This window comes from Perca flavescens, chromosome 14 (genome assembly GCF_004354835.1).
Source record: "Perca flavescens isolate YP-PL-M2 chromosome 14, PFLA_1.0, whole genome shotgun sequence".
NCBI lineage: Eukaryota > Metazoa > Chordata > Actinopteri > Perciformes > Percidae > Perca > Perca flavescens.
Window position 1 is genome coordinate 11,709,143 of NC_041344.1, and position 22,300 is coordinate 11,731,442.

The 22,300-nt window shown below is 39.4% G+C and overlaps 2 long non-coding RNA genes across 2 annotated transcripts in view; one reads left to right on the top strand and one right to left on the bottom strand.

The window, feature by feature from the left end:
* Positions 1 to 5,544: 5,544 nt before the first annotated feature.
* LOC114567596 (uncharacterized) lies at positions 5,545 to 10,986 on the bottom strand. The gene is made up of 3 exons (XR_003694205.1): positions 10,669 to 10,986; positions 9,116 to 9,193; positions 5,545 to 5,631 (listed from the first exon to the last, which is right to left on the bottom strand). It is a non-coding gene; the product is annotated as an uncharacterized LOC114567596 (long non-coding RNA).
* Positions 10,987 to 11,088: 102 nt separating this feature from the next.
* LOC114567595 (uncharacterized) overlaps positions 11,089 to 22,300 on the top strand; it is a 145,951-nt gene continuing 134,739 nt past the window's right edge. Inside the window, exon 1 of the long non-coding RNA XR_003694204.1 lies at positions 11,089 to 11,530. This is a non-coding gene — a long non-coding RNA (uncharacterized LOC114567595). The remainder of the gene's footprint in view (positions 11,531 to 22,300) is intronic.

Consider the following 22,300-nt stretch of genomic DNA (forward strand, 5'->3'; position numbering starts at 1 on the left):
AAAGGTTCGAATTATATTACAAGAGACAGATATCTCAAAAACTTGCTGAATAAAAAATACACTATCTACAGGTTTTTGTAATTTGAGCGAATTGACCAATTGATTTTTTTTCCGCAACTAGAGCAAGCTGAAGTATTTTGAGGGTATTTTATACCTTTATCCAGGGGCGTTGGACTGGGGGGAAAAAGGGGACTGAGTACCCAGGGCCCTCATGTGAGGAGGGCCCAAAAAGATGCTAGAATGAATAGCTGTGGGGCCCATAGAAAATGCCTTTCTACAGGGCCCAGAATTTTGTGCTACGCCCCTGCCTTTATCATAAGCTAAAAATAGGCAGTAGACTCCTTTTACATTGCTAGTAGATTATGCCTTACTGTAGTTTTTTTTTGTTTTGTCACGTTCAATGTCACCAACGCGCCAGAAAACAGGCTAAGTAAACACTATTACGAAAACGTTATGGTGGTTACTTCTTTTTTATATCTGTTACATATTCATTCTCTCTTTCAAACTCTGTGGCGTCTATTTGTGGCTGAGAATGAGATGACAGAGTCATAGCATTGGGCCGGAAAAGAGGCGAAAATTTGCATGGCCATACGTGTCATGTTTCTTCATTGCCGATCAGAGCTGCAGCCTATAACCGATAACCGTGACTACTACAGAGTAAATTGTTCCTGGAATGAATGCTGATTGTAACCTCTACCAGTAAAGACAAAAGACAGATTTTAGTGGGTGTTAGCGGGGGTTTTTTTTGTCTTGTGGGAATGGGGCTCTATAAAGTGGACAGTAGAGAAATGTCGGGAAATGACGGGAGAGAGAGCTAAATGCTCTGCTACAGCTCTGGTTCGAGCATAGTTGCTCCACAACGGTCAAATGTTGTGGGCGGGGCTAAGTTCGGCTGGCATCCAGGCTATGGAGTTTCAGGCTGGAAACCCAAAATAATGAGCCCAAAGTTAAAACGTTTGTAGAACTGAGGGGAACTGAAGAGTTCAGGGATAATTGTATGTGGGTCTGTCACTTAATACACACACACATACACACACACACACACACACACACACACACACACACATACGTGAGTGGGTGAGTAAAGATAGGCTGCTCTGGCCCATCACTACTGTCTTGGAGCAGAAATCCAGAAGGTAGGAGAGCGTGTAGAGCGAAGTGAGTAAAATGCTGACCTCGCTGTAAACAACGCCGGAATGCTGTTAGCAGAAAACCCTGTTCCTCTGTCACGCATCACAGAGCTGTCGACCTTCAGTCCTCTGCGTCTGTCCACTCAGTCGCACAAACGTGCAAAGTGTTTTTAAATGCTCGGCCCTCAAGTCCCTAGTAGCAGGTGCCCATTTTCCTTGCCTGTTTTCCTGGAAAAAAAACACAACAGTAAAGACCCTGAGAAGCACATCATGCCTGTTACAGTAAGTTGCTGAATTGCAGATTTTCCCCACTCCTGCATAATCAGTACATCACATTAACAGTGATGGGTTGGGTGCTTTAATTTGAGTATTCTCTTCTATGTGGCCTTCAAGAAGGACAGCCACTGCTGATGGAACAGATTACAGGAATCCCAGGTGTAGTGAATTAACAAAGCATTTAAAACCTGCTTCAATATTTTAACAGTTACATGGCATTTATAGTCATGCTTAGCTCGTGTTTGTGTCTCCAAATTACTTTCCTTCTCCCACAGGCCTGCTGTTCTCTTACAAACAATACAGCTACAGATTCTAGTTTATTATTTGCATCATGATTGGTTTTCTTTTGACATTACAGCGGCAAGAGAGCAGATTCAGCGTTCCCCTGGCATGTCTGAGTGCGATTCGTGTTTATCTGAAGTTTCACGGTGATCATAGCTGCGCAGGGCTTATTCAAACTGATTGAGCGAGGCTACAGTGTGGTTGCACCTGCCAAGAGCTTCAGTAATACAGCAGCTCAGCAGGTTTAACACAGATTATTGCTGGTATCCTGCTGCAAAACCCTCTCTATTTTACTTGTTCTGATTTTACAAGAACAGACAGATGACATGGTCTGCTATGTAAAACAAGTTTTAGATATTCTTGCAACAGAACCCAAAGGGATAAAAACATTGAGGAAAAAGTAAAAAAAAAAAAAGAAAGTAATTTCAATTTTGCTGGGAACACTGATGTGATCTAAATTGACTGAGGATGGAGTGGAGTCTCAGGTGTGTCCTGCTCTGAGATTGCTCATCTTTCTGCCTCAGCTCTATAAATTAATACTACAGCTGAATTTATTTTAAAGCATATTGTGCAACTCTGTCTATTTTTATTGTAACATGCTCAAATCTCATAGAATACATGCTTTTAGGTTGAAAGCTTAAGAATAAAGCAGCCTCACAGTTTCATGTTTCTACTGCTATTTTAATAAAGGAGAGGGATGCAGCCATATGCAGTGTCATATGGCCTCTGCAAATATATTGTCTAATAAATAAGTCTCAGTGCAACGTCCCTCCTCTCTGTCTGTCTGTCCTCTGAAACATGTTTTTTTTTATTGGGCAGCTGCTTTTTGCAGTAATTAAAGCTGCAAGTTACTGCCTTAACTGATAGTTGTGCTTGCTTTTTTCTCAGATGAGTTCAAGAAGAGAAGTCTTACTTGTCACGTGCTCATACAAGATGTGAAGGGAAATCTTTTCAGCTTCAACCTGGAAAAGCAAAGGCCGCCCAGGATCACATGTAATGCTCGCGTAGTCAGGGTCCCGACAGTTTTGGCGGAAAATCAAAGTTGCTTGAAATCTTCGGGATCCATATTCCTCATATATGTTTGCAGTATTTCTACTTAATATTGGCATTTGGTTTCTCCATATTGTAATTTTACTGTTGTTTATTACTTTTCTGTATGATCTGGAAGAGGCATCCCTCCTGTGTTCCTTTTTGTTCCCTGTTACCTAAAGCATTTTTTGGGGGGAGTTTTTTCTTAATACAAACCGAGGGTCCAAGGATACAGGGTGTCCTATGCTGTACAGCAGTAGTTTGGGCTATATAAGTAAAATTGCCTTGACTTTACACTTGCTGCCCCCACTGTCTCACACTGTCTCAGGAAACAGTATTATTTAAGTACCACTGAAACAATGACACAGACAGATCAGATCAGATCAGATCAGATCAGATCAGATAGATAGATAGATAGATGGATAGCTAGATGATAGATAGATGGATAGATTAAACATAGAGAGACAGTGAACTGGCATGTCTGTGTGGATTGACTGTAGTGAAAGTGACTCCCACCCTAAGATGTGGAGGTGGTTGGGGAAAAGAAGTACTAAAATCTCTGACGAGTTTGACTTTTAAGTGACTTTGCTCGTGAATGACAGGTTGTTCCACTTGCTGCATGAAAGCACTGTGTCAGAAAATGTGAACAAGTATAAAGGCCAAGTTGAGAAATAAATCACTGCCATATTATCATATAACTGCTAATAAGACACAAATAAAAAACTAATTTCGGGGAGCATTCGTGTGTGCCGACAGAAATTATTTAAACCACTTGAGGACTTGATGTTACAGAAAAGGATTTTTCCGAGAGCTGGTAAAGTATTTGTGTATTGATTTGAGGCTGAGCCCGATGGCAGTTTTAATACTCAATCGATATATGTCAGGCTACTGTATGTGAACGGGCAACATTTAGTGTCAGATGGAGGTAATGAAAGGAAAGTGTTTGCTGTCAGATATAACCTTATTACCAGGCCGATTTTAGATAGGTCAACATGTCCGCAGGTTATGAGTTAATGTGTAATCATTAACTGTAGCACAGCCTGCAGGGGATAAACATTATTACCACTAAAAATATACCTTTATTATAAGATTAAATGCATTTTTTTTTATGTTTTGAAAAAATATAAGCTATTCTTTGCATATAATGATGAATAAAAGATCTTTCATAAGCTGTATTCCTTACCTTGCTCCTATCCTTATTTGTCCCCAATCCCCTGATATCTTGGTGGCTATATTACACAGCTGAGTCTATCTTTGAAGGAATCAAGGCAATAAAAGGCTTTATTTACCCATATCTGGAGAAGACCCCAAAAAACTGCACAGGATAATATAGACCAAGACACTTTCAACAGGAAGACCACAAAAGGTTCCTGGTCCTTTCTCCTGGCAGGCTTTTCTTCTTATTTTTGTTTATTAAAAAGTCTTATTCCTTATCACTGTGCATTGTACATTATTGTGCAGGAGATTTCTTGGAGAGAATCAACTCCCATGGGCTGGCGAAGCTAATGGAGGCTTCGAAGGCAAAAAGGAAAAAAGGGAATGAAACTTCAGGTTGCTAAATCAGGTCTTGCCTTTGACCACTCAATAATGAAAAGCAATTACAGGCATAGCAAGGGAGTTTGTTTCTTTTTTCTTTTCATTTATCAAAGAACCCCAGTTGCCCTGGATGCCGATGCATGCTGTCAAGAATAGTTTTGAGCATTGCTTTTTGTTCAGTAGTTCCACCAACTTTAGTGTCAGTTTTTCTTTAAAACATCTTGTGCAATGTTGATGTGTCTTCTGTTGTAAGCCAGAGGTCTGCTTGTTGATTTGTCACTTTACACAGAAACAGAGAGACAACAATGGGAATAATAACATATCAGATTTCAGATGACAAAAATATACAGTATGTTTCTAATGTTGACATCAAAGCCACTAGAGCATATATTGGATGTGAGTATAGACTCATTATAGCATCATCATTTTACTGAAAGAATAATTATGTTGCTGTTTGTAAACAAGACTAAGAGTTTTCAGCCATGCTAGCAGCTCTCTAAGGCTGGGCCTTTAGCTAAATGCTAACGTCAGCAACGTCAGCAGCGTTAGTATTGTCATTGTAAACATGTATGAAATTACTCATGTTAGTGTGATTAATTAGCACAGAAAAAGTGTGTAGTAATAAACCAAAATATTTAATAATTAGATATTATGATGATAGATGAAAAGTCAGGGTATCACAAAATTGAATTCATTATTCATAATTCATGGCAATCCATCAAATAGTTGGTCAAAGTGGTGGACCTACTGACCGACCAACATTGCCGCTACATAGCCTCGCTGCTAGCATGGCTAAAAAAAAACAGAAGAATCCTGGTTAAAATTGGTGCAGTGTGTTGCATTTTTGATACTACCACTGGAGGGAGCCAACTCTTTAAATTCTACACATAGTTGATTTAAAGGTCTACTCACTGATTTGGGTATAGTGCTCAATAGTGCCTCCAACTGGGGATGTTTTCAAAGTCAACGCAGTTCACAGTTGAGTTTCCAAATATCATCAGTGGGCTGTGAGGATGCTACATGGGCACTAAAGCAAGAGCAGGGAGTAGGCTACATCTTTATCAAAGACTGGCAGCTTTGCAAAGAAAAGTGGGCTGTACCCTACATGCCTGTGGGGTGGCCTGTCTGTAACACCTGTCTATAGCCTGGAGAATATAATGTCTATAGTCATTAACAATAAAGTAATAACTCCACCTGGCATTGTGTTAAACTGTGCCACTCCTGCTGTTATAACTGTGAACCCTGGCCGAGTTGCATAAATATTTAATCCTACCGTGAGAGAAGCCCGGGGTTAAAATCCTGGGATGAGTGATTTACGACAGAAGGAGCTTTTGGCAAATTGTGATGATGCAGGGTGACCTTGTTGCTTTTGGCATTCCTGTACAGAGATAAATACATTAACAGTGAAAAAAACACGAGATTTGTGTGACAGCCACCTCTGCGTTTCTTGCGAGGTGTGATGGATGGTGCGAGCCCCTCGCAGCGTGTCTTTTCGCGAGCTTTCCGTGGTGGCTCACTGGCGAAGAGATGCGGCGAGGCAGCACGTTGGGATGAAGGTCATTCAAAATTGAAGTGTCTAATTTACTGTGTGAAACATGAGTTAAACTGAACTCTCTTCAACATAGAGATGATGTAAAAATGCTTAGAGTGGCCTGTGTTATAAAACCTCTCATTAAGGATTCAGGCTGCAGAAAGCGAACAACACCCCAGGCTGATGTTCATCCAGTGTGTCTTCCTCACATCAGCAACATGCTTCACTTTCTAGGTTACGCCTCTTGAACTCAAACTCAAACACACACTTTACCTTGATGGCCCATTATCTGTGAAGTCACAAAACTGCAATATAAATAGAGACCATCGTAGTATTCAGTCCCACCAGAGGTCCGAATATAACCTGCAATTTGGTCCCTTGAAAATATCTGTTATTGTAGCCTTTTATTGTCCTTGGACTGTTTCCGTAAATATAGCCTTTTCTTCCCTGCTTTTAAGCCACGATGACTTGGATCTGCGCCCTTCATGTAAATATCCCCCCGTGACGTGGTTTCAGAACAAAGAGGAGCCATATCTGGTGAGCTACCCTTGCTCGGAGCCTCGGGTTGAGACATTCCCAAAGGGGCCAATCTATCACCATGTGATTTATAGGCTATACGGAGTGGGGGCGTAAAAAAGATGGAGAAAGAGAAAAAGTGAAAACATTGTAAGTAGGAATGGAGGTAGAACAAGTAAGGAAAGACTGAAAGAAAGAGAGAGGGGGACAAAAAGGGAGATAGTAAAATGAGGTACAAGGTGTAGAAGTAATAATTAAATGTCTTTATCCCCACACTGGCAGAGACCACAGTACAGTAAACACTCATACATTATTATGTTGTTGATGATGAGCTTTACTACAAATGAATTAACATCTTTGACTGTTAAAAAAACCCTGTAAATGAATGTTGCTGTGGGTGAAAAGCCATATGCAAATATTACAAAATGTAGTTGTTGATGGTGGGTTGATTAGTTTTAGTACATCGCAACAACAGTTGCAATTTTAATTGCAATTGGTTTAAATGCACTAATAGGGTGATAATGATAACATTATCTGTCTGTTTTGTTCATTTAGATGTGATGTGCACAGTCAGTGTTAAGATGTTAACCCTTGTGTGGTGTTCATATTTTTGTTACACAGCCAATGTTCCTGGGTCTGGTGGACCCAACAAATTATTAGGCTTTTAAATCAATACAGTCATAACAATTTATGTAAAAATACTTAATAGATGTTTACTTTAGCTCAATTACCAATGATATATACATCATTTATGGTTCATATTTGCCATTTACCCCTGTGAGATCACATTTATGATCATATGATCATTTTTGTTTTTTGTGAGAAAACAAGGAAATTCAATTATAAAAAAGTAAAAAAAAAATAGAAACAAGATTTTTGATCATTATTGGTGCTTATTTCTTAGAACTTAATCAGAACAGGTGAAAGGGCTTGAAATGTAACTTTGTGTGGGAATAGCAGGTGCAGAAAGACAACATAGTTTCATAGCACCTACAATTAAATACACTGGGGTCCAGTAGACCCGAACACCTCATATGTAATAGGTATGTGTAGGGGGGAATGTACCGTGTGTAGTCATTCAAAATAAGTTATTTGTTTATGTTCTTCACAGAAAATGAGCCAAGGCCAATGAGTTAGAAGAAATAATTTATCTTTTAGCAAACACTGAAAACGAGTCCCACAGACCCGAACAACACACAAGGGTTAATGAAAAGGGCTGCTTTTCAGCTTTGTTTTTTTCGGGAGGTGGGTTTTTTAACAGGCTATCTCAGAGTTTGTGGAATGCTGTTGCAAGAAAGAACTGATTGCACAACAGTGTATCAGATTTCTTCATCAAAAAACATTTTCCTTTCAGTGGGGTGCACGCTCAACCAGGTGAGCCATCCAGTCATCCCAGATAAATAAAGTTTGATTGTGTAGTTTTGCAATTTATCAACAGTTAGGGCAATATGTTTAATCAAACATCTATGGTATTTCTGATACGTCTATAAATATTTCTGTAATCATAATGTTGCAGTATGCCCCTCCAAGTGAGTGAGCGTCCCTGACCCCACTGCATGCTTGTTAATGGGAAAAAAACATGACAGGTGAGTTTAAAAGTACACTCAGTGTTGAAAGTGTTCATTTTGTTCACTTGACACCTCAGTCATCGCAAGGCTTTTTTTTTAAATCTCCCCTCCTTTCTTCATTTTTACATTTTATGAGTTAAGTGAAGGAAAATAATTTACAATTTGATCGCTTTAGATGAGTTTCACATAAAGAGTTAATATTAACAAATTTTGTCATTTGATGAAGAGAAAGCATTTCATTTATTTTATTAATCAATCATTAACTAGAGGCTCCTGAGTTCTGATTTCATGTAAAACTGAGAGTACATTTGCTTTCCTGCTTTAAATATGAACAAATTGATAAAATACTGTTTATAAAAAGTCCCTCATGCACTCAGAACAGCGGTTTATACCCTTGCATGTATGCTGCTCTTGACCTACTAGACAGAGTGCAGACCGCCCCTGCTGTGACCCAGAATAATGATGGCGAGGCTATCAGTCCCTGTCAGGCCACACAGTCAGTCCAGTTTCCACTAAATCCCAGTCAATCACTCGCCTCTGTATCACACACTCCCAGATGGCAGTCACCACCTCAACGCTGTCTCAGTCATCCATCATACTTCTAATTCTATAAGGCAGAAGGTGTTAAAGGTTTGTCGAGGTGGGCTTTTTACTGCTCTGCAAACCTACATATCTACCAGAGAACAGGTTAGAGGTTACTCTCCCTACAGCTAGCAACCTTTGACCTAACCCAGTTCACTGTCCATTACTCAAAACTACTGATCACTAGCCTATATAACCTCTCCTCACCAGTGATGATACAACCCCTCTCAGTAATTTCTATTTTTCCTGTACACTAAACCACTCACACACACACACAGACAGTATGTAGCATAACTAATTACAAAATGTGTAGTAGAACTTAACGGCAAAGGAATATGTTTAAATAGAGAGGAAGATGCACACTTTTGTATTTTTAAGCTGCCATCTAATTGCAAATTAAGTCTTTATTGTGCACCTTTTATGTATAAGATAATAAGAAATTGCTTTCAGTACCACTTACTATAGTTTAACGTGGCAAAAATTTTTTTTTATAAATTGTAAAATGTTATTTCTCAAGAATTGATTTTGGTTTGAATACGATATGGCTCTTTTCCACAAGCTAAGTGTTGTAACTGTCCATTGGAGGCTTCTTGATGAATTAAAGAAATACAGTCGGGGTGGCCCCGTAGCTTGCTGAGTAGAGTTTATTAAGGCTGAGTTCTTACCGCAGTGGGTTTGATTCCAGCCCAGAGCCCTTTGTTGCATGTCTTCTCCTCTCTCTCCCCTTTACTCTCTGTCAGTACCTGAATAAAGCATAAAATGCCTTAAAAATATATTTAAAAAAAGAAATACAACGTTAAAATATACTCAATTTGTCTATCATATGGCTCCTGTCATTTTTCTTTGGTGGAGGAGGAGTATATACACATATATACATATCAAGTTGTTCTTACTTATCTGTCTTAGAAATTACTGATTTGTAAAGCTTTAGTAAATCATGTACCAACCATTAATACAGCCATTTGTGACATTAATCCTATAAATCCTTATAGAAAAAATATTCATAACTAGATAGCTACATCACAAAGCTAAAGCTTTGTAATTATACTTATTATTGGCTTACATTACTAAAGACAGATGGAAGCTCTACTAGTTTTTGTACTCTGCAGGCATCTCTGTGTGCATCCGTTATCTCCAAATGCTCCCTATTTATATGAAGGCATGTAATATGACCAGCAATGTAACAAATATGTGACACCTAATTTCCTAAAAATTTAAAAAATCTATTCAATCAACCCACACACAACTTACATGCTTACATTCATGCATGCACTTACTACATAGATTTTCCATCAATACCTCATATCATTAACCCTAATATGAGGGTCCCTTTCAGACAACAGGCCATTTATGATTTTAATAAACAACCAACCAGACCCTGCTGTCACCTTTCCCCTGTCCCATTTCACCTCACAAATATCCCTGGAGTAGTGCCTGCATCCAATCACAGGAAGTAAATCATCTGTGAGTAAATAAGGTTGGCAACTGATGGCCTTTCAACTTTCTTTGACCTTTTTTGGGGAAGTTGTTGTAAGGGTGTCCTCATGGGGGACTCAATGCCCTCTGATTATGAATTAAATACAGTTCCATAATAAGAAGGAGAGGGGATATATATAGAGGGATGCGGGGGAATTTTTTATTAATAATTAGATTTGAGAATTGTACAGGCGTCAGCAGAATGTCTGCGTTCCTGTCGTCTCATTACTGTCCAGCTATATCAGCAACTTCCTCCAGATGCTGGAAGTTACTCTATCAAAAGTTTACTGGAGAAGATTAAAAAGAGGTTTCACCTAAACACGAATAAGTTAGAACTTCTTTTTTTTTTTACTTTAACTCTGTCAATTTATACATTCCGAGTTCCTGTGGGACCTGAAGTTGATCAAAACACACATTAGACTCTTGTGATAAACCTGAAAAACGTTCTGCTCTATAATTTAATAAATTTGGTGGTTAATATATTAAACAGTAATAAAATAAATTCACAATACAATTCAACAACACCACAAACTGCAGCCTTAAAGATGATCATATAGCTGAATAAACACCTCTGCAAACAGTAGTGGAATGTAACTAAGTACATTTATTCAAGTACTGTACAATTTTGAGGTACTTGTACTTTCCTTGAGTATTTCCATTCTATGCTACTTTATACTTCTACTCCACTAGAATTTGGAAGCCAATATTGTATAACATTTATTTGACAACATTAGTTACTTACCAAGCAGTATATAAAATTAGCTCCATCATCTGCAACATTCAAGTCATCAATAATTATTATCCAGTAATATAATACACATTATTCTGAAATGGGCCTTTCTGCAAAACGACTAGGCTACTTTTACTTTTTGGTACTTTAAGTAGGCTATATTTTGATGCTAATGCTTATGTAGAAAGGTCGTAATTTTACTTGTGACCTGAGTACTTCTTCCACTACAAAAAAACGGAACATAACCTTCCTGAAGGGAGGAATTGACTGCATTAATTTTAGCTAGGTGTAGGCCTACCTAATAAACTGGCGATTTTGGCCCATAGGGTGATATTGGTCCAAAGAAAGCCAGCACTGCGTAACTTTACATGTATGGCAACCTATGTGGGTCAAAAGCGATTTTGCGCTTCTTCGCTGGAGGTAATAATTTTTTTGTAAAGGAGGGGAAGCCTGGTGAAGTTGATTGAAAAGCACAGTACATGTCAATGTAGTTCAATCTAAACAGATACGGTCACCGCCATGACATTGCGACACAGCGGGCATAACTGTGGAATAACAATGTGTAACGTTAAGTAAATTGTGAGACTTTCTCAAACAAACAAAAAAAAGAGTTATTTCAACATCATTTATTTTAAACAACCGGGAGAGTTGCGTAAGTTAACGTTAGCTAGCTAGTTTTCCACTGTTGCTAGCGTTAATGCTAACAGCTAAAGTAACGTTAGTTCTGTTAGACTAAATAGCTAACTAGCTAGCAAGAAGAAGAAATGAAAAAAGAGGACGGTCAGCAACAAGTACAATGGGACATTTTATGGCATGGATATGGACCAGTTCACCCCCATGAAGTAAAGGAAGATGGGCTTCGACAACAAATAAAGTAAGTCAAATGCATCCCCTGCCGTTCTCTCTGTCTACAAGCTTGTTAAATGTCCTGCATTGGCTGTACTGTATGTAGTTGAGGTTATATTTTGCACTTCTGCCTTTGGCAGGACCCTGAAGCTGTTGTGTTATTGCTTGTTTTAAATATTTTATATTATCTATATTCTTTGCTGTGATGTTTAGTCACCAGTTGACTGTGTTTGGATACTCTGGAAAAGGTCTATGAGTTTCTTGAGACCAGTTTTTTTATCCCTGTTTTGTTTTTAAACTGAACATTATAATGACTCGTTAGCTGTAACCAGAAAGGAAATCTTTGTATCCTGGGCAGGATGAGTAAGTCATGTATTTGATACATGCAATGATATTTTTTGATGTGAACATAGTGGAACATAGTTTTTTTTTGTAAAACCACACAATCACGGTTGTGTATGTTGTTGTTTAGATGATGTGTCTTACTTGTATTCCCCAGCATTTGTACTGAGCCACGCCACTGCTAACAGTTTCACTGCTTGGCATTAACAGGCTTAATCAATATACCCAAACAAATACTGATGTGGCCTAAAATCTTTAGCCTAAAGAAGAACATGATATGAGTTGCTGAAGTTCTTTCAGAAGCCATGACAGATTGTGGAAGTTGTGTGAAATTTGCAGCTTAAGTGTGAAGATTCATAGCTACAGTTATTATTATTTTTTTTTACAATATAACTTTTACTTCATTATACTAATGGAGCTCTGTAAACAACAGATGTGATTTGTTGGAAAAAGCGTTCTCAAGGGGTTTCCACTGTTTACAGATACAGAAGAATAAAGTGTCTCATCTCTAATTTTGCCTCCTTTATGACCACATCAGGAAAACATAGGCACTACATGTTGGCATTCTCTTTTAATTGGCCCAAAAAACAACTACATTCAGCATTAAACAACAACAACAACAACAACAACAACAACAACAACAACAAGATAATACATATCAGAATAGAAACAAGCTAAACAAACTGCTTAACAGAACAGAAGGCCTTAAAAGGATAGAAAGAAAGAAAATATAAAGTTCTGTTCAATGTATTGACTAAACAACTACCTATATGTATGTATGTCTGTCTGTCTGTAGTGTTTTATTATTCTTTCCGCTTTGCTGCCTGTCTGTCTTCTGAACCATTCACAGCATAGTGCTCATCGGTCGAACTGCAGTCCCTGAGCCCGCACAGACCGTCTCACTCTACTTTCTGTCTGTCTTCACCTGAACAAAGACTTTATTTCCTGTGAAATACCCTCTGACAGCCAACTGTCTGTCTGTTACTGTAAAAAAAAAATAGCTAATCCACTTCTTTCCACCTGAGTCCTACCTGTCTGACCTCGGTCTTTTGATCTGCATCGTTGCAAGAGCTTCCCCCACTTCAGCAGTGCTTGTCTTTTCTTTCTAAGCTCTGTCTGGCTACTAGACAAACTCCTCACCTGTGCATTGACTTACCACTGAAACACATACATTACATTCCTCTGCACATGTTTAACACTTGCCTGCTTGACCCTCGTCCCCTTTCATTGAGGTGCCTACACACTTGCCGTCTTACTTCCTTGGTCTGTCAGTGGATGGACGGACACACAGGTGGTGGAGGTGACAGCTTTCTGCTTGTTTATTTTTCATCCTTCCATCACAGTAAAGAGGGTAGCGGGCAGCTGCATTGGAATCTGCACTGTTGATAAATAAGCTGGCATCTTGTCAGCCTGTCTGTCTGCTTGTCTTTCTGTCTGTCTTTCTTGCAACCCACCTGAGGACGTATGTATCTGCTTATCTGCCTGTCAAGATATGTCATGCTTTTCTTGACTTATCAGTCCATCTCTCAAACATGAGCAATTTCTATCTTTTCTTGGTCTCTATTTCTATATCTTAACTGTTATACACTGCTTTTATGATCAACAGTTTGCCCTCATACCTTAATGATGTAGTAGTAGTTAAGTGCCTTCCCAAATTGCTGATATGAACATTTGTGGTAGGGGTATGGTTAGAATTAGGCAAGTTAAACTACTTGTTCAAGGTCAGGGAGAGAGAGTGTTCATGGTGACAAAACATTGACTACTGGTAAGAGACTCCAGTCTGTAGTGTCATGCTCACATGACATCCTCCTTAAACTGAATTATTTTGGCCACTTGGGGCTAGCGAAAAACAAGCTGTAAGCACAACACTGTCATATTATCACCTTTTAAGTTATGGCAAACTTGTTGGCAAACAGTTGCTTATTTACACAGCAGATACAGAGCAACATTAGTATTTATTTAAAGTTGTGTTTCTGTACCGGTGATGAAGCCAGATATTTCCCTCACAAGTTGGTAGAGACCAAAAAGAGAGTTAATTAGTTAAGCATATCAACTTAAAAGGTGAAATGTCAATGCTGTGTTCCCAACTTGCAACTGGTCATTGCGGGTTTAATGTTACGATTTGGGCCATTGTTGTTGATATGGTCTGCTAATCCTGGTGAAAGGGGTGGGACCAACATTTTCTTGAAATGTCATAGACCGCATCACTTCCATTTACATGGTGCCTCTTGTGGTTTATTGACCTTTAGTTGGAACATTACAATATTGCTATGTGTATCTATTTTTTGATGCACAGTCAATTTTACTTGACAGTAAAGAGCACTGACAAATTGCCCAATATTGATCTGTTCTTCAATAATAATATTTTTCCTGTTGCAGTCTTTTGTTGAGATTAAGGAAGTCTTATAGATTCAACCCACATGCTTCACATTCCATCTGTTTTATACGACTTTAAATGTGCTGTAACAGTTGCTCGATAGTACTCTCTACATCCTTTATCCCAACCCCCAAACAACATTTCTCTTATCTGTCAACCCTTTCTTCCTCCTCTCTCCTTCCTTCCTCCTTCCCCCACTTTTTCCTCTTTTCTCTCGTCACCTCCAGACTACTTATTTACTAATGATGTGCTGCAAGCCTGCAAACGCTTACTCTTGTGTTTTCATGCTGCACTCTACACCTCTCCTCTTCACCTTGTTCCTCTCCATTTCCTCATCTCCCAGCAGCCTCCTCATCCTGTGCCCAACCCCTGACTCCACCTCTCTTGACCCCCTCAAGGTGAAACCTGAGTGGCTTTAATTGGCCGGTATCAATTAAATTCTGAAAGCACATGAACTCACAGGGGACAAGTAAATGGACCTCGCTCCAGCTAGTTATCTCTGCTTCCTCCTTCTACGCCTCCTTGGACTCCAGGACCTCGGTTCATCCTCAGACATGGAATTGATGCCTCTCGCTCCATTCTCCAGCCAAATCTTCCCTTTCATTACATGGCCATCTCTTTCTCTCTGTCTCTCTCTCTGTTTCCTCTATCTCTCTCTTCCTTATCCATTCCTGCCGCCACTTTTAAATAGATCCCTGCGGCAGTGACTGAGCCACACACGGCCTCCATCATGGGACCAAGAGGAGGCTAATGCCTTTTTAATGAGGCCCCGGCCACAATGTGACACAGTAAAGTGGCAGGAATCGGTGGCCGGTGAGCCATTGGTCCAGGGTATTTATCACCTAAAACCCTCTGATCCACTGTGCCTGTGGGAGAGACGGAGGGGGAGAGAGGTAGACAGAGGTTGAGGAGGAAAGAAAAAGTTACTAAAAAGCAGGATAGAAAGTAAAAAGAGATGGAAAAGAGGACGGGGAGCAAATGGATAGGAGGAAGTGAAAAATAAAGTTTTGTAAATGGAAATAAAAAGAAGGGTAAGACAACCAGAGGAAGGACAAGAAAGAAAAATGTACTGGTCTTAGAAAGTTTTTATTTAATTATTAATTTAGATTATACAGTTATATCCTCTAACCACTAAAATCCTAAGCTTTACTTTTAATTTAACTTGATCTCAGCTCATTCAACCTTAAAGCAGGTTACCAAATGATTAGCTCTGAAATAAACCTCAATTATAAACTTTAGAAAAGTAACATTTACAGTGAGGACACATTCTTTGAAATTTTTGTTGCCAATGAAAAAACTGTGGATGTCTCTTTTTAGGAACACCATGCTTGCTGCTGAGAGAGATGCAAGGAAATGATACAGCAAAAAATGACAATGCCATGAGGGCAGAGAAAAAACCACACATGTCAGCCTTGTTACAGGAAAGTTGTTGGTGCAAATCTCAATCTAAAAGGACTCAGCAACTACCATCAGGGGGCCCTAGATCAAAGCAGTGAAGCTGCTCTGTGGTTAAAACAAACAAATAAAAAAATCCTAAGTTTACTATTTATTTGTACAGATGCAAATGATTAGCTGTCACTTTAGGTCCCACTTTTGTTGCCATGAAGCAAGGCACCATGCTGCTGCTGAGAGAGATGCAAGAGCAGCAAAAACAATGCCATGAGGGCTGCTGCACTGTTGCAAATCCAACCTCCATCATGGACTCTGCTCTGTGGTTAAAACAAACAAATAAAAAGTGAAGTGTATTTATTTGTACAGATGCAGCTGTCACTGAGGTCCCACTTTTACAAGCATTTGCACTGTTGCTCCACATCATGGACTCAGACAAGACAAGGAGTATTCTCTTCTACACTAGGTAAGATGGACTAGACTAGGTTGATCCCCCTGTAGGGAAATGTGTCTCAGACAGATTCCAGACTGCATTTGCTCCAGCAAATGTTTTAACACAGCGATGCCACAAGATAATTGGTGTAATGCTGTCCGGTGTAAAAACAAACATACCAGGGATTGTCCCAGTCAGATAAGATACCAGTTGAGCTGTAGACAGTGTTAGTATTGGTTTTAGGATATGAAGATCTGCCCTTCAGGTTCCTGCTGCAAGCATATGTTCCAGACAGTCTTAAATGTTGTATGAGTCTGTGGAGGGCCTGGGGAGAGGAGAGCAGAAGAAGTAGAGAAAATGAGGACATTATAGGAGGAGGAAAAGGAAGAAAAAAAGAGAGAAGTAAGAGAGGAACAAAAGTGACTAGTCGGTGGTGGTTGCAGTAGAAGGGAAGACACTCGAATGAAACGATTCATGGCCAGGAATTCTGCTTAAATTAATGCAATGTGACTTTAATATCTTTAATAAGTCAGTTTTATGAGCATTTGCATAATGCTGTAAATTCAGTGGTGTGTGTTGTTTTGGGATTAAAAGACGTGAACTTGGCCTCAGTTCAGAAATTAATTAAATGTTTAGAAACATCTCAGAGATGAGATAGAGCCACAGTGTGTTTCCTCCTAAATCAAAGGGATTTTAAGTTTTGATCAGTTTCGGACTGCAGTAATGAGCTTTTGAGATTAAGAAACCTAGCTCTCTGAGTGTGCGTATGAGTGGTTGGGAAAGAGGACATCAAAGTAAGGATCTGCCGTGCATGAACATGTATATACTACATGCTGTAGGTTTAATCAGACACTCAGAGGCTCAATAAGTTCTGCTTGTAAATTAAAACAACGCTATTTACATTAATTTGCAATTCCTAGCAGCTCATGGATTTCACAACAAGCTGTCCGATTTAACCATAGAGGGCATCAATTTATCACAATTTGTTCAGGTGCTCATAGCCTGGTACTGAGTGGTCGTTTTTTATCTTCCTGTTTTGAAGTGTAACCTATTTGGAGAATCCCCTAATCTGACAAAGACCCGCTTGCAAATCAAATAATATTTTTTGAAAATCCAACTAAGTGTTGACAGAAACAACATCTCACTGCCTTTTTGTTTTTTACCCCATCTTCCATGCTTTAAAGTGGAATCCTTTCCACTCTTTTTCTTTTATCTAGGGTTGCAACTATTGCAACAATTATTTTCATAATCAATCTACTGATACTACATTTTTAGATTAATATAAAATATAAGAAAAGTAAAAAAAAAATGCCTGTCACAATTTTCCAAAACTCAAGATGTCAACCAACATTCCAAAACACAAAGATAATTCAGTTTACTTTCACATTAGACAAAGAAAAGCAGAAAGTTGATTTGCACTATAAAGTATTCCTCCCCACTCTAATTTGTGCTCATTCCTAATTTATCTAATATTTACCTTTAATGTATTCTGACTCTGCTTGCCTCATCAGTCATTATTCTAAATTAATTCCTGGGAAACTAGGGGAAAAAAAACATATCCAGAGGCAGAAAAACCACCAGTCTTGGCAACAAACAGCGTTTCTCTCAGGGCTGATGTGGGGCAGTGATAAATACGATGGCTTCCCTGTCATTAATCAGACTGCAGCTTGTCTCTCTCTGGGATGGCCCCTCGTTCAAAACACCCCGGCCCCCCCTGGAGGGGCCTCGGGGGGGGCTCAGCAGAGACCGCAGAGCTCCCTTTTTTCCTCATCCTATCTCCCTCTCCTTTCACCCTTCTCCACCGGACAGCTATCACCCCCATCCTGCAGTCCCTCTGGTGACAAGGCTCTCCCTTGGTAGTGAAGCTGGGGAGGTTGGGGAGCAGGAAACGGGAAGAAAGGGAAATGTATGTATATAGTGTGTGTGTGTGTGTATGTATATAGTGTGTGTGTGTGTGTGTGTGTGTACAGTGTTTTCCCTGGCTTTGTGGAAGACTTATGTGCGCCTATTTGGCAGGGGGTTTAAGCATCCTTCCTCAAGAAAATGTGACGTTTTCAATTTAAAAAAAACTGCAATTTCTCCATACATTCTGTGTTTCTTTTGGGGATTTAGTCTTTTTAGTTTAGTTTTTTTCGCCATCATTTTGGCCCGTTTTTATCACCTTATCTGTTTCTGAAAAGCTAGAGCAGATAATAAATAAAGAACACTCAAAAAGCTTAAAAGTCGAACTACAATCATTAGGTATCAGGAAAGTCTTTTAGTTAGATTCATTTGGCTTACGTGCTGACCAAAAATGGCTCAGGAGTAAACAAAGATGGAAAAGTAGGAAGCGAGAGTTTACGGAGATAGGAGACATCCCCGTTTGCTTCCATCGACAGAACATACTGGCCTGTCTTTAACAAGGCGCCTGTCCTTGGGAGATTTCTCTCATCATCAATCAACTGCAGCCGGGGAGTCACACAGGGCAGAGAGAGAGAGAGAGAGAGAGAGAGAGAGAGAGAGAGAGAGAGAGAGAGAGAGAGAGAGAGAGAGAGAGAGAGAGAGATGAAATTGATTTAATTAAGAGATGGAGGAAGCAGGGAATGAGGTGAAGGAATGCATTTCAGAAATGTTTCTCTGCTATGCCTCTATTTCTCATGTCATACAGTACGCCGCTGACAACAGACTCATTGAATATGAAACAGCCACTACATGCAGCGCTGTGGCGCAGCAACATGTTGTGACAAAGCACAGTGCACTATGAAGGCCACCAGTGTTGTTTTCAGAAGACTTTTGGTCCTCAGATATTACAGGTAAAGGAGTTTCCTCATTAATTTAGTGCCCTGATGTAAGTTTTGGTCTCTGATCTTTTGTCGTTGTTTTTGCTCATGTTTGATGGTGGAGACCAAAAGAGAATCCAAGTTTAACATCCTTTTACTGCCGCACAGTCAGGAAGGTAGAATTAATTTCAGTGCTGATGAAAAATTGCCCCAACATTGAATTGGAAAATTTTACTTACCCAGTGTCAGAGAAAACATAACTCACTGATGTCTTTTTCCTGTTTCTGCATGCAGTTTGCAACAATGTGTGTGATTTACATATTTTAGCAAAATGACTACCTTTAGCATCATTAGCAGCTCAAATCTAGGATATGCAATTTTTCCAAAGGCATGTCTAGAAACTGCATGTTGCATATTACATTTAGTCGCACGCACGCACGCACGCACACACACACACGCACGCAAGCATGTACGCACCCACATCTCAAGGTTCCTCTGCTCCGAGCTTGAAAATTACCACTGGTGACAGAAAACCGACTTCTGTGTGTCTGTGGTCGGTGGCAGTGGGTTTAAATGTTGGAGACGTGACTGCGTATTTGGGAGTGTGATGAGTGTCATAAGAATGAGAAACCAACAACAAACAACAACAACAACAGATGTACAAGAACTGGTGCAGATGCAATTGACACCTTTTGTGTGCATACATATTTCTCATATTGTGTGTGTGTGTAGGAATGAACAATTATTGCATTTGCAATGAGATCCTGATTTTCTCGATTACGATTTCTGCTCCTGATGATCACAAAAACAGAATAATCGAGAAACGATTATTTTGCTCATTACGTTTTACAAGTAAACTCTTATTTTATCTTGTGTTCTGAATGGAAAAAAAAGGTTCAAACAGGAAAAGTATGAAAGGAAATGTCACAGTTCCAGGTATTTTCACTGTCAATTTGTTTAACTTTTTCACTGTTTTTTAAGTTCAATAATTGCAACATCTTTCCAAAATTCAACTAGGTGATTTTTTGGTTTGTCTTTGTTGAATAACACAACAGATAAAGAGCTTAAAAATCGCAATCGCAATATCGGTTTAAAAAAAGAATTTTGGCGTTGCAAACTGCACACAGCATCTACACTTTTAGAAACAGTTAGAAAATTAACAATCTTGTGATTTAATTTAATCAGCGGAAGGTTCTAAAAATATTAAAAACAACAAAGCTATACTTCACCGATTCTCTGCAGTGAACTGACGGAGAAAGACAAAAGATACAGGCTACTTTTAAAATATTAGGTGAAATATGACGTGAAAGTACCCTCAACTAGAGAATAACTCCCACATATGATGCATTGATAAGCCAGACCGCGTATCTGGTCATAAAAATGTCTATTAATACAACAACGTTACATGATTAAAAAAGCAACCTATCATATGGGGAGAGAGCAGAGGTGCTGGGCTCTAGCTACATCAGAAAACAATATTTATTTAGGTGGGTTGGTGGACGCAGATTTGGAAGGCTTCGGCGCCGATCGGTCTATCTATAATAATCAGGGGGTTTAATAAGTGGAAAAAGTAGTAGATAGACCTACATTTTGAGGCTGTCAAACTGGTAACGTAGCTACGTAGGCTACCGCCGGGTCTCTGCCGCCTGCGCAGTCGGAGACCGTGGTGTGTGTTTGGGGGGGGGGGTCTGTCTCTGTCGTGCTGCTGATGCTCAGGGTGCTGATGTTGTTCTAATTGTTCATCTGAAATAGCCAGGCTGGATGTTATGATGTTAAACTCCCCATCGCTAGCATCACCGCAGGCGCCACCAGGCTCTTTATTACCGTCGAGCCGACTTATGAAAAAAGTGGAGATGGTTGGAATATTACTCTTAATTAAATCCTCTCTGCTACCTTCTCCCTTTTAGCTTTCCGTTTTGGAGATGGTTGGAATATTACTCTTAATTAAATCTGGCTCCACTTTTTTATCCATGTTGTTTGTTTTGTTGATGTCCTCTCCTCTCTTTCACTCTATCCTCCACCGCCTGGCTTGCCGCTCAACCGTTTCCGCGGTAACCTGACTCGTAGTCATCAGACAGCCGACAGCAAAATACTGATCATAATACTTTTTTGTGTGCAACTAAATTATTGTTTACACACAAACACACACTTATTCATTAATTGTATTTTAATTAAATTTTAAATAAATAAATAAAAAAAAAAGGATGAGGCCACACAGTTAGGCCCCCGGGCACCGGCCCAATCGGCCCGGTGGTAAATCCGGCCTTGGCGCTACTGCATAAACACGCTGACTGGTCATATCTTTTGTGGACGTTGTTACGAGGGGCATGCTTAATACATCCATTGGGTAGCGTAATTCAGAGGGCAGATTGAACGTTGATTCAGCACACACAAAGCATAAACCGCATTAGTGAGAGCGAGAACGGCAGGCCCTGATGAGTGACGTCAGTGCCTAAGTGGTGAAGCGAGAGAGGTGAGGGGTGTCGGACTTTAGCGAGAGAAAAAGAGATAGCACTGACGATGTAAAGTGAGTTAACAGTGAACAATAAAAACGCTGTGTGAGTGTGTGAGTGAGGGAGTGAGTAAGTGAGCGAGCGCGTGCGTGTACAATACAGTGTGTGTGATCCAGACCTCCACCCACCAGTGTATGCTAATCAGCAGCCATAATGTCCCGTCAAGGGAAATACAATAATAAATCAGTTTTGGTTTGACTTTGTAGTGAGACAGAGTGTTCTGGGAGACTGGGTGGTAAAGAGATCTCTCTCTCTCTCTCACACACACACACACACACACACACACACACACACACACACACACACACACACACACTAAATACAGACCAGTGATGATGTAAAGCAGGGCTTGACATTAACTTTTTGAGGCACTTGTCCTTCGGACAAGTACATTTACGTTTCACTTGTCCATGCACAAAAGTCATCATTTTATAAAAAAAATTGTTTTGCTAATGCATGCATATAATATAATAATGCAAACCGTTGAAAGCATCCAAACACTATCAGCATTAATAAAATTCAGTTGAAACAGTAGAAACAAACGTGTCCCAACAATAGATTTCCCCTTCAAAAAGAAAAAAGGATCTCCAGACTCCATAGTACAAAGTAATATGTTGCACGCCGGTGTGCAGAAGTTAATATATTGAGATTCTAAGTCAGTATTTTAAAGGTTTGTCATTACTTTCAGATTCCTAGTCAATATTCTAAGTTACTAAGTCAATATATTGAGATACTAAGTCGATACTTTGAGATGTTGAGTCAATTTATTGAGATAGTAAGTCAATATTTTAAATGTTCTCATTGGTTTGAGATTCTTAGTCAATATTCTGAGTTACTAAGTCAGTATATTGAGATACTAAGTCAATATTTTGGGATAAGTCAATATATTGAGATACTAAGTCAATATATTGAGATTCTAAAGCAATATTTTACATTTTCTCAATACTTTGAGATTCTTAGTTTATATTCTGAGATACTAAGTCAA